A 14364-nucleotide genomic window follows, 5' to 3' on the forward strand; every position below is an offset into this window, starting at 1 on the left:
TTCATGCAAAAGTTCAGCTTGACAGAACATTATGAGAGACAAAACATCACAACATTAAATCCTATGGTAAAAAGAAGGTTAATGGTTTGCAGGTAAGTAAACGATCTGCAAGAATAATTTTGGGGGGTTAGAGCCAAGGTTCCCCAGGGTTCAGTTAGGCACTCAAATTGCACCACCAGCAGCAATGGGGTGGCAGGGTGAAGGGGCCAAATGTTAGCCAATGGGGCGAAGGGGGCCTTTGGTCAGGGGCTGCTTACGAGCAGGACACTTGGGCATGGGAGCAAAGCTCCTGGGGTTAAGGTCAGCACTCACTGCAGGGGCCAACAATCAGCACAGGAGATGCACCACCAGCGGCACAGGGGCTAACGGGTGCACAGTGCCAAGGTGACATCTGGGACCCTAGGGATTCTAATGGAGATCTTTGGTTCGGCAAAGATGCTGCAGGCTCGGGCAAGGAGAGTTCCTGATGGCGACCCCTGGCTGGAGAGATAAGTTGAGTTCTTCTGGGATGTCTGGACACCATTGGTTGGGCCACCCAAGGACGTGGGGCGTCGGGTGCAGGGGTGTCGTTTGGCTTTGGGTCTTCTTACCTGCTCCGGTCGCGGTCAGGGGAACCCTTTGAGTTGAGGCTGCAGGCGTCAACTTGAAGCTTGAGAGAAGTCGGGGATCACCAGATCCCAGGTCAGGATCACTGGGGAGACCCCCTCGTGGTCTTGGGCCACTCGAACTCGGGCCATGGGCGTTGGGTGCAGAGTGGTGCAAAATCGCGGAGCCAACTGGATCCGTAGTCTCTTTGTGAGTCTTTGTTTGAGCAAATCCGGTGGTCACGGGAGACAGAGTCTGTAAGGTGAGTGCACGGCAGGTCTTCCAGGTTCTGGGGGCTACTGGACATGCCGTTGTTTCTACTGTAGGTAGGTCAGAGTTGGAACAGGCTGGTAGGGCTGGGGTTAAAGCAGTTGGTGTCCTCTTCTTCCTGGGTCAGTATGGCTCGTTGTCTTTCTTCTTTCTTCTTCGAAACAGAGGAGGCAAGGTTCAGGGTTACCCCTACATACTAAAATTAGGGGTGTTAAAGGGGTGTGCAGGTTGGGACCAATATGTCCCTTCCTTGGGGTGGTTACACCCCTATTATGCCACCTTCTAGTGGGAGGGGGGCATGACCCTCTTAGTGATTGGCTGGGTCCCCTCACATTCAAGATGGAGGGGACTGAGGTGTGTGCTTTACCGCACCTCCCCCAACTGAGGGTTGGGGTATGCAAAGGTGGGAACACCTCTCCTCCTAACTTAGTTTTCCTGCCGATTCTCCCACCCAAAATGAGAGACAGAACCGGTGGCAGCCAGTTGCAGCGTGCAGCAAAAAGCAGAGACAGCTTGCAAAGGCGGCAAGCCCTGCCCAGACCATCCTGAGGGAGGAGGCATGACACCTCTGCCCAGGATGGCATTTGTTTCTGGACCCAGAGAGCTGAGGCCCTCTACCCAGGGGTCCAGAAACCTGTCTGTTGGTGACAAATTGCGAGCAGCCATTCTGGAACCAAAGCAGAGTGTGTCGTTTGTGAGGGAGCATCTCTAAGATGCCCTCTAAGGGCAGCTTAAATTAAATGCCACACTGACATAAGATGTTGTTTAATGTGCTGTAAAGTTTCCTACCTAACTTCCCAGGTTTTAGTAAGCCATTATGGAGCTATGGAGTTCATAATGACCAACTCCTAGACCATATACTCTTTATGGCTTTACTACAATTACAATGTCTATGAATGGACTTAGGCACTGTGTGGGTATTAAGGTACAAGGCCTCTAAGGGTGGCACAATAGGTGCTGCAGCCCTTAGAAGCCTTCCCTGGTCACAATGTCCTTGGACCCATGGTACCTTTTACAAGGGGCTTGCCTGTGGCCAGAGATGTGCCAGTTGTGGGTACAAAGGTACAGCCTTGGTAAAGAGCACAGGCCCTGGGAACCTGATTGGCAGGGACCCAGGGCACACCAAGTCAAAGTGCATCATGTGTCAGGCAAAAAGTGGGTAACCAGACAAAAAGGGCAATTTTGTACACAACACCCCCCCCCCCCCCCCTCCAGATGAAAGACAGTGAAACTAACCTTTCCCAAGAGAGTCTTCATTGTCTAAGTGGAAAAATCTGGAAAGGCCATCTGCATTGGCATGGGCAGTTCCAGATCTATGTTCCACTTTGCAATCCATTCCCTGTAGGGAGATGGACCACCTCAAAAGTTTTGGATGTTCCGCTTTCATCTACATTAGCCATCTGAGAGGTCTGTGGTCAATTTGAACTAGGAAGTGAGTACCAAACAGGAATGGTCTCTGCTTCTTCAGGGACCAAACCACCTCAAAGGCCTCCCTCTCAATGGCACTCCAACGCTGCTCCCTGGGTAGTAGCCTTCTGCTTATAAAAGCAACAGGTTGGTCTTGTCCATTATCATTGGTCTAGGATAGCACTGCTCCTACCCCTAGCTCAGAGGCATCAGTCTGCACAATGAATTGCTTGGAGTAATCTGTAGCCTTGAGAATGGGTGCTGAGCACATTGCCGCCTTTAGGGTGTCAAATGCCTTTCGGTTGCAAACTGTCCAGTTAACTTTCTTGGGCATCTTGTTGGATGTGAGTTCTGTAAAGGGTGTTACAAATGGACCCATACCCCTTCACAAACCTTCTGTAATACCCAGTCAAGCCAAGGAATGCCCTGACTTGGGTCTGAATGGTTGGAGCTACCCAATCCAGAATAGTATGGATTTTTGTGCTGTAGTGGTTGAACTTGGCCTCCACCTACAAGGTGGCCCACGTAAACAACAGTTCCCTGCCCTATCTGGCCCTTGGATGCCTTGATAGTTAGGCCTGCAGTTTGCAGGGCCTGTAAAGCCTACCCCAGGTGGACCAGGTGATCCTGCCAGGATGAGCTAAACACAGCAATATCATCAAGATAAGCTACACTAAAACCTTTCAACCCAGCAAGGACTTGATTCACCAACCTTTGGAAGGTGGCTGGGGCATTCTTTAGACAAAAGGGCACCACAGTGAACTGGAAGTGCCCAGCAGGTGTGTAGAATGCTGTCTTTTCTTTTGATCCAGGGGCCAGGCCAATCTGACAGTACCCTGCAGTTATGTCAAAAGTACTTAGATATCTTGCAGCCCCTAACTTATCTATCAATTCATCAGCTCTGGGGATGTGGTGTGCATCTGTCTTGGTGACAGCATTGAAGCCTCTGTAGTCCACACAAAACCGAATTTCTCTCTTTCCACTCTGCAGGATGAGGTTTGGGGACTAGGTCCACTGGTCTGGCCCGGGGACTAGGTCCACTGGTCTGGCCCAGGGACTTTCAGAAGACTCAATGACCCCCAACTCCAACATCTTGCTGACCTCAGCTTTGATGTTTTCCTTAACTTGGTCAGACTGGCAATAGATTGTGGTTATGACAGGCAAGCTGTCTCCAGTGTCCACATCATGGGTACACCAGGGAGTCTGACCAGGGGTCAAGGAAAAGAGTTGTGCACACTGTCGCAGAACTTGTCTGCAATCAGCCTTCTGTTCGACAGAGAGGGTGTCTTTATAGACAACTCCTTCTACAGAACCATCTTAGGGGCTGTAAGAGAGGAGGTCAGGGGGAGGTTCACTCCCTGTCTCCTGATCCTCATCAGTACCCATCAGCATGGTTACATCAGCCCTGTCACAGTAGAGTTTTTGTTCCAGTCCAGGGAGGACCTGGCTTGGCAGTTCGGGCTGGACTGTTCCAATGAGGCACAGGATCAAGACTGATTTGCATATGGCTGGGTTCAAACTGGAATGGCATGGTGAGCAAAAAAATGATGGATTTAGGCCCAGATCTCTGTACTGGGGTGAATGTATGACATTGTTCTGCATTCTGTCCATCAACTGTTGTTTTTACAGTAGAGTTTTAGGCGGTATCACCCTTCTGGGGTACCTGCTAGGACCTAGGTGACCTCACTCTTTTATCTAGGATAGGGTAAGGGCCACTCCATTTGACCCACACCTGCTGTCCTGGTTGAAGCTCCACTAGTGCAGCTTTTCGGTCATACCAGAGCTTCTGAAGCTCTTGGATGGCATCAAGGTGTTTCGACAGGGCCACAGGAAATCCCATATCCTTTTGAGTTTTTCAGGGAGTCCCATTATTATGCCTTTCAATGTCTTGTTCAATCTCTCATCAAGTTCATTGGTGTGTGGGTGGTTAGGTGTTGTGAACTTATAGATCACTCCACACTCATCCCACATGTGTTTTAAGTATGCAGACATGAGGTTGGAATCTCAGTCTGATACTACCTCCTTAGGCAACTCTATCCGGGAGAAGACACCAATGAGGGCCTTGGGTACTACAGGGGCTGTAGTAGTCCTAAGGGGAATGGTTTCAGGTGACACAGGAACTTACAAACTCCTTCACATTTCGGGACATCTGTGGCCAATAGAAGTGGGTGCCAAGTCTTTCCCATGTTTTTGTCTGACCAAGATGTCCAGCTAGGGGGATGTCGTGGGCTAATGTGAGTAGAAACTCTTTATACAACTGAAGCACTACCACTCTCCTAGTGGCACCAGGGTTGAGGTCTCTGACCTCAGTGTACAAGAGCCCTTCCTCCCAATAGACCTTGTGGGAGCCACTGACATATCCATGCTCCTGTTCAGCAGCTTGCTGCCTCAGGCCTTCAATAGTGGGGCAGACCTGCTGCCCAAGGCACAGCTGCTCCTTAGAGAAGTCCCCTGGAGCAAGAGCTCTACCTCGTACGGTTCAAGTTCCATGGGCTCAGTTCCCTCTAGGGCTGACAAGCCCTCTCCCTGAGGAGAGAGGGGTCCTGATCCTTGTGCTGTGGAAAAGCTGGTAACTGGAATTTTTTTTACTGTCGGGTATTGCTCTGGGCAAACCAGTGTCTCTCTCACCATGATGACACTGGCACCTGTATCCCCCAGGGCTTCTATCTTAGTCCCATTCACTAAGGGGTACTGCAGGTATTTGTTTTTAATTAGGGAGCCAGACAGTCAAAGTGGCTAACCCTCCCTCCCTTTCTGAGACTAATCCAGCCTCAGTGTGGACCCTGATTTACTCTGGACACACTATTGATCTCATCTGGAGATTTGCCACAGCAGTAACAACTGGAGGGGACTAGTGGCTGGTTTGTTGGGACAAGCAGGATCTCCAGTTCGATATCCCTTCTTGTTACAGTGGAAACACCAGACCTTAGCAGGATCAAAGTATTTCCCCTTATACCCACCAGTGGGTTGGGAAGAGCTCTTGGGCCCAACCAACTGGACAGGATTTGGGGGGGCCTTTAATAGACTCTTGTGTTTTATCTTTGGGCTCCTCACCCTCTCTCCCCTGGGAAGACTTTGTAACCCCTTTTTTTTGGTCATCCCCAGTGGTCATCTTGTTCACCTTTGTCTTGACCCAGTGGTCTGCCTTCTTTCCCAATTCTTGGGGAGAAATTGGTCCTAGGTCTACCAGATACTGATGCAACTTTTCATTGTTGTAGTTGTGTTCCTTCATAAACACATTAAAAAGATCTTCATAATTCTGCACTTTACTTCCAGTCAACCAGGCACAATAGGTGATGCAGCCCTTAGAGGCCTTCCCTGGCCACTGTTCCCTTGGTACCCATGGTACCTTTTACAAGGGGCTTACCTATGGCCTTGTGGGTACAAAAGCACAGCTTTAGGAAATAACACAGGCCCTGGGAACCTTACTGGCAGGAATCCAGGGTACACCAAGCCAAAGTACTTTATGTGTCAGGCAAAAAGTAGGGGGGGTATCCATGCAAAAAGGGGAGCTTTCCAACATTTGGGCACTGTCGAGAGTTTACATAAAAAGATATTCTCCTGTATGTGTAGGATAGAACAGTTTGCCCATACCCACAGAAAAGCCCCATAGCTGACACTGGAAAAACATTTGCTTTTGTAGAATATGATTAGTTCTTAAATAGGTTTTATCCCAATTTTGGTTGCCAATTGAAGAGGGCTTCTGAGGATCTTCAAAATTTAAGTTTCCCAACTTTCAACTGGGGCCCCCAGTGTCCACTTCTAGAGAATTGTATACCTAATTATGTAAAGTTTTGAGTTTCAGCTGCCTCATCTGCCTTGATTTGGTGGGTCCTCTTTTTGGCTCTCCCTTTCCTAAATACCATGGTGAAGGTTTTTTTCAGATTGAGTTTCAACTCTTTTTTCTCCATATACAAGACAAAGTTGTCTATCAGGTGCTGGAGGCCGTTATCCATTTTAGTTGTCAACATGCATTGTCTGCTTATAGGAGGATAGGAGTTGGTCGCTTGCCAACCTTGGTGGCATCGGCATTCACCTTTTACAATGTTTCATCCACCCCATTAATATAAAGTAAAAACAGAAGGAGGGTGAGAACACAGCCTTTTAAAAAATCGGTACGATAATACTCTCTGTCCAAGTTATGGGCAAGTATCCGCTGGCTGCTGTATTACATACTTGCGTCAATTTGGGAGCCCGAAGAGAAAGTCTTTATGGGTACATCTTCGGGGCCAAAAGCCTTTACAATGGCACTCTTTTTCCAGGACAATGGTTGCCTCTTCAAGACTAAGTGGATTTAGGTGTGAGGGCCCTACAGGATACAGGATACATAGCGTCAATGGGCAATTCTGCACCGTCGTCATTAGGGTTAAAAATCCCACCATAATGTCTTATCCAAACTGCCTGTTGAACAAGAGCCTCGACCCTAGGTGCTGTTGAGTCGTTGAGAAACTGCTGGTTAATAGTTTTACAATACAATGAGCCCTTTCTTGCACCTCCGCTCTCCTCTTATCCAATGCCTGTTCATAAATACGTCTCAGGATCTTAACCTTTTCCCTATCTCTGGGTATGGTCTGTTGGGCTTTCTTGAGATTTTGATTCGCAAGCGAGCAATTATAGTCAAACCGGCCAGTGTTCTTTCTATCAGTAGCCGTGCTGGTGGATCTTAAATTGACAGCAATTGCGACCATTATTTTACAAAAGGCAGATATATTTTGGCATGTGGTAGTATTCCATTAGGTGCAGGTAATACATTCTGTGGAATTATCTTTTATTACTCTTTCTAAGAGGGCAATTAAATTTATGCTTGTCCAACGAAGTCTTACACCATTATTGCCGTAGGTTTCAATGTGTGCTGCAAGTTGCAGTCCGTCCTCAAGGTTGGTCTTAATATTAAAGACCACCAACAGTGGTGGTGGTCACTAAAGGAGCCTGGAGCAACCTCAAAAGATTCAATCAACCCCAGACCATTTTCAGAGACCAAGATATGGTTGATGGTCGAGCTGCGACCATTTCCTTGGAAAGCTGGGACAGGTGCTCCTTCTATACAGGGCCGGCGCTGGGCATGGGCAGTGTGGACAGCAGCCTAGGGCCCCACTCCTGCTCATAACTTAGGGGCCCGCACTGCTTTTCAAAACACATCAGTGTTATGAGGCCCAAGGTCAGGAGCAGGAGCGGTGCAGAGCTGCGTGGGCCAAGGGAGTGAGCCCCCTCTCCTAAGCCTCGCAGCCATAGGCTTAAAGGGCATGGGAAATCTAACCACTGCATCTGCATAACCGCAATTAGACGGGTGCTTGAAGTACTGTTAGGTGTGAAGTGAGTCCGGCCCCTGCATGATTGTAAAGCAGGTTGTCCTACACGGCTCACAAAAAAAGAATCATGTCCCATCACCTAGGAGGGAGACCGCATCATCAAAGTTCTGAAAAGCACATTTGTTTAACACACAGAAGAGTTTTACCTTAGTGCATGGGATTTTATTACTAGATTGAGATGTATTTAATAAAAGTAATAGTTTTTAAACGTGAACTGAGAAACCATGCTGCCCCTTCGCCGATGATTATGGAATTAGTGAACTAAGATCAGGGTCACTGGAATTATTTGGCAAGAACGGATCAAATTAGGTGTCAGAATTTATGCAGCAAGAAGAGGTAAATTATTGTCATAATGCAGCACATTTTGTGATAGTATTACCTCATGGTTTTGTCATTTACCCAAATACAGCAATAAGCAACAGAAAGTTGACCAGTTAACCTTTGGGAAGGGCTTTCCACTGTTAAGCAACTAGTATTGCTGCCGTGTTTTTAGTGATGTTTGATCCGTTTGACCTAGAAAAAATATACTTTTATTTGTTTAAAGCTGCAGATTATGCAGTAGATGGCTTATGCAGCAAATTAATAAATATGTGGAAAAGACAGGAACTGCAAAAACAAGTAATTCCAGTGGCCCTGGCTAAGAAGCATGTCAGAATTCTTGTTTACCTTATATGTGGTCTAAACTATTATTAAACATGCAGCAAAAGTATATTCTATTAAATCGGACACAAGAGGAGTTGTACAGCACACACTCTGACTGCACATATTTGAATGTGCTCTGATGTGCGAAAATGGACCTACCGAAGGTTGGTGAAGTAAAGCATTTGCCTAGGATCACACAATTTGGTCAAGCAGGGAAGCTATGATTGATCCTAGATTTTCTGGTTTCTCACCATGCATTACATTGTCATCCCTTTATGGCAAGAATACTCAAAGTACAGCTCGGGTGGTTCATACTGCCCTTCTGACCATTTTTTGGTGCAGCCCCCAGGTGAACAGCAGCACTGGGCGACTGTTCACTTGACAGAACAGGACTATTCAGAAAGTTGCGAAACAAACGGGCATACTTAAGTTACACGTTAACTAAAGTAACGGTAGAGAAGAAAAGAAGGTGTCCTTGACAACTTATCTTATCTAAAGACAACTTGCACTAAACATGTAAAATCATGATAAACTCTGCATACTTCAAAAAGTGTATTTTATTAACAAGCATGAGCGTTTTACCTGAGTAGATCAGATTGTATTACTGCATTGAAAGGAATGTATTAGCAGTGATAGTTTTCAAACATGACAATGGAAACATTCAGGCTGTCCCCATTCTGAAAAAAATGCCATCAGTGACCCAAGAGGCAAGTACATTTGTCAGACACACCTTATGTGTAGTCTTGGTTGTTATATAATTGGAACAACATTATAGTTTATTTAATAAAACACAAGAGGAGGTTATGTACAACACACATCCTGAACTCATATTTTTTAAGGGGCTCTCATGTGTGGTAATGAAGAAATAGGAGGCAAAGTGAAATTAACCAATTGCCTAGGCTCACACAATTTCATCAAGTGGGGAAGCCAGGACTGATGCAGGTTTTCTGCTTTCACATTTTGTAATTCAGCCAGCAGGTGGTTATCTCTTTTCTTCTCATATTTTAAATTAGAAGTTAATGGTTTGACTTTAATTCTTGGTGCATGAGACTATAGCATTGGTGGCAGACAGAATTCATGTGAAGGCTCAGTTTGTTGTCCACACCATGCAGCTGCTTCGCGTCGCCCTACGTCAGAGGTCTTCAAACTTTGTTGTTTTGAGGCCCCTAAGCTAAATATTTTGAAGTGGGGCCCCTCTCCAAAACTTTATAGCAAGGGTTGGAATAGCTGGAGGGTCAGGGCTGAGCACAAAGGTTTGGGCTTGTGAGACCATTTCAGGGGTACTTTTCCTGTAGCTCACAATGCACAGTAATGTGAGACTTCTAAAAGAGTAAATGCTTGAAACAAAAACTGAAATTTATCAACAAACACTACTCCCAATAATTGGGTGAGTCGTGAGCCCCTCACACTCATGGACCCTAATGCAACACCACATGATACACTGATGATAGCTACATCCCCACAGTTTGAAGACCTCTGACCTAAATCCACCTTTCATCACCCCAACCCTCACATTGCTGGCATCAGTATGGCCCTCGGGCGTGCCAAAGGCAGTAGTTTGTGCCCCCCCGGGGAAATGTTTGTGAGTACCCATGTTTTATGGCATTAAAGCTTAAAGCTTCATCTTCCATTCTTGGAGCATGAGACCAGAGTCTGGGTGACAGGCAGGGTCCACATTGTATTTTTGACTTTTTTACTTAGCACGAACATTGGCCATGAACATAAGAGCACTTCAAAACAGACACAGACTACACTCATTTTTTTCCAGCACAGAGATTTCTCTGGATTCACAGGATGCTAAGCCAAGAGTTGGATTGAAGCCTGGCTCCTCTTCATGTATGGTGGACAGCTGTAGTCACTAGGCCACGTCACCTCCTGTGGAAGCTTGGCTCATTTTGGGCTCGAGGTTCCAACAGTATCTCGACCTGAGCAGAGCCACGTAAAATAAAATAAAAATAATAAAAACTTACCTGAATGCGACTTGACGTCCTCTGCTCCAGTCCTCTTCTCACCACCGGAACTGGATGCAGCAACTCCCTTGACCAACCAGGGTGCCAGAGGCGGACGGTAAGTTTTGGAGGGAGGGTGGTAGACGGGACACACACACACACACATTCACATAACACTCACAGCCATGTATTTACACGCGCACACACACATACAAACACATCCATTCACAACACTCTTTACCAAACATTCATACATACACGCATGCACCAAACATTAATTTAAAAGAAAACATACACTTACCTGCAGCCAGTTCTGCCTCTGAGGTTCCAGAAGCCTTAGGACTGCTGCCTTCCCTCATTGGCTGACCTAAGGTCAGCCAATGAGGGAAGGCAGCAGTCCCAACGTCATTGCAGAGTGAGATAGGGTCAGTGAGACTGCTGACCCCACCCCACTCTGTGATGAAGTGTCACTGTTTGTCGCTCAACCCTGGGTGCTTCAGGGCTTATAACTGAATCACCCAGGTGCAAGGCAATCAATGACGCTACCCCTCATCACAGAGGTGAGGGCCTCCGGGACCTTTGTTTAGCTGAGGACGTTACACCTACAGGAGCTGTGACTTCCTCAGCCCAGCAAAGGTCAGCTCAAGCAGCCAGGAGCATGCACATTTAGTCCATGTCTGGCTCCTGGCTGCCTGACCTACAAATGAACAGTGTCTGTCAGGCTGACTTTTGTTCAGACTGACAGACACTGTTCGTGAGGGGCAAAAGGTGGAGGGGTGTGGCCTCAGCCCCAACGTACTGGCCACGGCTTCAGGGCGCTGCCCTCTTGCAGCAGGAGAGCAGCACCCTGATTGGAGGGAGAGGTCTCACTTGGCACTCCACTGCGCTCTGAAGGCTTTGGCTTGCTCTAATCAAGCTGTCTTAAGACGGCTGAGTTAGAGCTGTTTAAAGCGCACATGTGTGGCTGGCCGTTGCAAGACGGCTGGCCCAAAAAAATGCACACTTTAAACAGTGCACAGCCAGCCCACCCTCCCTGCTGAGTGTCATGCTGCTGTCACTCAGCCTCAGCCCGCCTACATCCTGATGCTCTGTTTGATACTGGGGGAAAATGGTAATAATTAACCTTTTTTTTTTCAGGGGTTCGGGTAATTTTAAGTGGGGTGACATTCCTCCGCTCCAACGGAGTCCATCTGATAAACTGGGCTCTTTGCTTGGACTGGCTTGGCCGCAGGTGCACAACCCAAAAAGATCCTACAGTCTTAGGGTTAGTATGCACAGAGTCAGTCTGACCATGCTCACATAGCCAGCCTCCTCATTGTCATATGCAGAATGACAAGTGGCCGGCCTCAGCAAGCACAGAATGATGTGCACCTCCTCCCACAATAAATAATCCCAAACCTCGGGGAATGACAGTGAGGCCTAGGGAAATGGCTGCCTTTCAGGAGGACTGTTAGAAGTAGCCTACTGTTGGAGAGTAGGGGAAGGAGCCACTGTAGAGGAAATTGGGCTGTGAGCTGAAGGGAAGCTGAGAAGCGAGGAGGCATCCATAGAGTACATCAATGCACATGGAGTGATCTGCCAAACACTGCGCCTATGCAAGTAGGTAGCCAGTAGGTTCAGGGAGAGATACCTTGTTTTGGAGGTTTGAAGACGAAAGTGTTTAATTAGGTACCTGGGGAGTGATTGGAGTGACTTGTGGTTGATGGAAATGGTCTTGCATTCAATTATCTCTTTAACCAAGATCCAATGTATTTACTTTAAGGCAGGCACAATTTGACTATTTCTTAAGCTAAATGAGTTGAGTCACATGGTTCTAGTCCCTCTGCAATTTGGCAAGTGTCTTCTCGGATATTAAGAGCATGTGACATAATGCTTTTTAAACTGTAAGTCTCTGGTTTTACTTTAGCGTTATTTTGCATTCAGGCACCACATCCCACAACTTACATATTCGACATTATACACATGTGCTGCAGGATCCTTAGAGTTCTTTTAGCTCATTGATTGCCCCTTCCAACCCCACCTTGCCACTGTGAAGTCTTGGGGACGTAGTCGCACCCCAGACTCGATGTTGAGAAAGTCTGGCAGGAAAACTGGTGGTATATGGGCTGCAAACTGCCATGAACAGACCTACCAACTCCTTGACACCACTCCACCTGGTTTCAGACCCAACCACAGCACAGAAACTGCCCTCATCATTGCAACTGATGGCATCCAAATGACTCTGGCCAGAGGAGACACCGTGGCCCCCATCCTCCTGGACCTCTCTGCAGCATTTTTCACAGACTCCTAACCCATCCTCATCCAATGCCTACACAACATCTGAATCCAAGAACACACACTCCAATGGATCTGCTCCTTCCTGACTGTAAAGAAGCAGTCAGTCAGCCTGGCACCGTACACATCAGCCTTATCTGCAAAGATCCTCCCTGAGCCCTACCCTCTTCAACGCATACATGGTCCCTCTAACAAGCATCCTCAGATCTCAGGACATCCACATCCTCTCCTATGCTGATGACATTCAACTCATTCTCTCCCTTAAGGACAAAACATTCAGGGGCAGATTTACAACTTCTGGCGCATCTCTGCAAATCAGCAAGGATGGGCCAGAACAGATGCGTCACGTCATCCCCCCTTGCGCCACCACGGATGCGTCGCATTTACAATGCGGTGCACCATGGTGCAAGGAGGGGAAGATGCATGACGCATCTTGTGGCGTAGGGGCGGTGCATTGAAGGAGTCGCGTCGCAAGCGCGACTCAACTCCTGCAATGCACAGGGGCTGCCCATACTTAACGTGGTGCGTCACTCCTTACGCCTGCTTCAAGCAGGCGTAAGGATTTGATGCAGCAGCGTCATAAAACTGACTCAGTGAAATCTTGTAGATTTCACTGCGTCAGCTTTACGGGGCTTTCCTGTGAGGGAACGCCCACCCTGCGACAGAACACCCACATGAAACCTGACGCAGATTTCATGTGGCGCAGGGCTTTACAACGTGATGCATCTGGCTAGATACGTCACGTTGTAAATAAGTCGCAACGTGGAGCATGGTTTACGCCGCCGCTGCGTCAGAAAAGTGACGCAACGGGGGTGTAAAAGTGTCGCAAGGGGCTTGTAAATCTGCCCCTCAGTACCAGCATGACTGAAATTGCCCTCTGAATGAGACCAACTGTATGAAGTTGAACGCCGACAAGGCCGGAATTATGATCTTCGGGAAGAGCATTTCACCATGGAACTCCACTTGGTAGGCAACAGAGTTAGGACTGACACCCACCCCACCACCTACGCCATGAACCTCAGGATCATCATCAACGAAAACTTGACATGACTGCCCAAGTCAATACCATCACCGCCTCATGCTTGTATACCCTGAAGATTCTGAGGAAGATTTTCAAATGGCTCCTAATCAGTACCTGGAAAACAATCATGCACACCCCGATCACAAGCAAGCTGGACTACGGGAATACCCTCTATACCGGGATCAACAAAACTCATCAGAAGGCTGCTACCATTCCGAACTCGGCGGCCACAGTCACACTCAACCTCTAACACAGCACTCACATCACGCATCACCTGAAGGAGCTCCAGTGGCTTCACATACACAAACGAGCACAATTCAAAATCATCACCCACATTTTCAAGGTACTATATAACACTGGTCCAACATACCTCAAAAATCACATCTGCTTTCATAAACCTTACAGACACCTTCACTCATCCAGACGTCTACTTGCACACACTGCATGCATACGGAAAACCAAATTTAGAAATCGATCCTTCTCATACATCGCTCCTAAAGCATGGAACGACCTGCCATGACACATAAGAGCCTCCTCCTCACTTTTTAAATTCCGGAAGAAGCTGAAGACCTGGTTTTTGGAGTAATCCCACTAGGCCCTTGGTTAGGTCGACTCACACCTGCTCAGCACCTAGATATTCTCCCTGTTGATGGTGCACTCTACATATAGACATAACATAACAGAACCTATAACATATCAGATCATAATATAACAGTCAGAATGTCGAACTTGAATCAGTTATATCCCTATGCGCTTTTGGGCGTGCACAGAACCCTAAATGTGGTGCTGCAATGTGTCCTGTTTCTTGAGTTGTGTCCTGCATATTGTGCTGTTAATGAGGAAAATGGCAGGTTGTGCCTTAAGCATGCCTTGTGCTTCCCTTCTTAGGTGTGAAATTTGAAAATAC

The sequence above is a fragment of the Triturus cristatus genome, chromosome 4_1 (assembly GCF_964204655.1).
Source record: "Triturus cristatus chromosome 4_1, aTriCri1.1, whole genome shotgun sequence".
Classification (NCBI taxonomy): Eukaryota; Metazoa; Chordata; class Amphibia; order Caudata; family Salamandridae; genus Triturus; species Triturus cristatus.